This window comes from Sus scrofa, chromosome 5 (assembly GCF_054392235.1).
Source record: "Sus scrofa isolate SSC_HxYL_T2T_F1_AM1 chromosome 5, Sscrofa_HxYL_maternal_Yorkshire_Landrace_v2.0, whole genome shotgun sequence".
In the NCBI taxonomy this organism is placed as follows: Eukaryota; Metazoa; Chordata; class Mammalia; order Artiodactyla; family Suidae; genus Sus; species Sus scrofa.
The window spans coordinates 82,521,442-82,523,387 of NC_139387.1; the positions used below are offsets into that span (position 1 = coordinate 82,521,442).

General features: G+C 38.6%; 1 pseudogene; it reads left to right on the forward strand.

The window, feature by feature from the left end:
• Positions 1–587: 587 nt before the first annotated feature.
• On the forward strand, positions 588–1,057 carry LOC146403485 (E3 ubiquitin-protein ligase RBX1 pseudogene; annotated as a pseudogene).
• The last annotated feature ends 889 nt before the right edge of the window (positions 1,058–1,946 follow it).

The window sequence follows — 1,946 nt, forward strand, 5'->3', positions numbered from 1 at the left end:
TGCAAAGTTCCTTTTGACATGTAAGGTAGCATATTCACAGATTCTGGGTCGGGGGGCATTATTTTGGCTACCACAGCTAAAAAGGTTCATTGTATAAAAAACGCAATGCTTTGCCATCTAATTTGACAACAAAATTTCACACTCGACTGGGCCTTAAATGTATACCATATGAAGCTCACTTTTTCTTCCTTTTTTGTTTTGACCTGATGAATAGGTACTGAAAATAAAGTAAAATAAAATAAAATAAAATAAAATGTTACAATACAGTGATATGGAATGGCAATTAAAAGGCTAAGTTATAACTGCATCATTGTGATGTAGAATACACTGAGTCAGCAGGAGGGCACTGCATAGAGTCTGTCACACTTATTTAACTCTGCCATTTAATGTAAAAATGGACATAGACAATATAGAAATAAATGTGAACATGGTATGTTCTAATAAAACTTTATTTATGGCATTGCAATTTAAATTGTAGATAGTTTTGAATATTGTAGAATATTCCTATTTTTTTAATAATCAAAAAATGTAAAGCCATTTCAGCTCACAGTTGTACAAAAATAAGCAATACGACCACAGACTGTGTTTTTGAAATGGCTGCAGCAATGGATGCGGACACCTTGAGTGACACCCATGACAGCTCGGACTAGAAGCACTTTGAAATGAGAAAGCGGAACACTGTAGCCCTCTGGGCCTGGGATGTTGTGGCTGATAACCACCATCTACAGGAACTGCGCTATGGATCTTTCCATACAATGTGGAGCTAACCAGGCACCTGCTTCTTCTGAAGAGAGTGTTGTCGCAAGGGAAATCTGTGACCACGCTTTTCACTTCCACTGTGTCTCCTGTTGGCTCAAACACGGCAGATGCGTCCACTGGACAATGGAGAGAGGACATTCCAAAAGTAAAACACTAGAAAAAGAATGTTTCCATCAGCCTCAACAGTTTTGTTATTCATCTAATGACTTGCCTTCTTGTTACTTAATTATACATGAGATAGAAATGTGTCTCTTCTGCTTTGTCTTCTCAGATTGTTATTCCTACAGCTGTATCATATTCTGTGTCAAGTGAAATGCCGCTGGGTTCTAGAACAGAGGCTGTCTCTTATATATGTGAAAAGAGTGAACATAAACAGAGGGACCCCTCTTCTTAGGTTGGAAAACCAGCTTTTGAAAATGAGATGTTTTTTCATTAGCGCCAGAGCAAAGTGGTCCTGAGAATGTGTTTCTTGCTTATGAGGAAGCCTGGTCCACAGCCTGGTTACTGATAGCAATCCTGGGCAAGTAGCCTCTCTGCTCCAAGGTTTCCTCCCCTCTAAAGTGGCTGCTAGACGTGGCTTGGATCTGGCATTGCTGTGGCTGTGGTGTAGGCTGGCAGCTGTAGTTCTGATTGGACCCCTAACCTGGGAATCTCCATAGGCTGTGGATGTGGCCCTTAAAAAAAAAAAAAAAAAAAAAAAGTGAAGTGGTGGCTAAGGACTAAGTGGCATCATGTGAACACAGAAAGAGGCTTTATAAACTGTAAAACCATTATACAAATATAAACTGTGTGTAAACATGTTGCTTTCTCTTCTTAGTTTGGAACAGTAAACCTGAAAAACACCTCATATGTGATATTGGTTGGCAAAGAGCAATTTATGAAGTTGAAAATTGCTATCATTTAAAATAGAGTTCGTGGGAGAAATCGTTTCCTCCCCTACTACCCTTTGCAATTTGTTTAAAAATCTTGACAATGGGTAAAGAAATGGAAAGATATTTCCCTGTTCCTGGATTGGGAAAATCAATATTGTAAAAATGGCCATACTACCCAAAGCAATCTACAGATTCAATGCAATCCCTATCAAATTACCCATGACATTTTTCACAGAACTAGAACAAACAATCCTAACATTTATATGGAACCACAAAAGACCCAGAATCGCCAAAGCAATCCTGAGAAACAAAAAC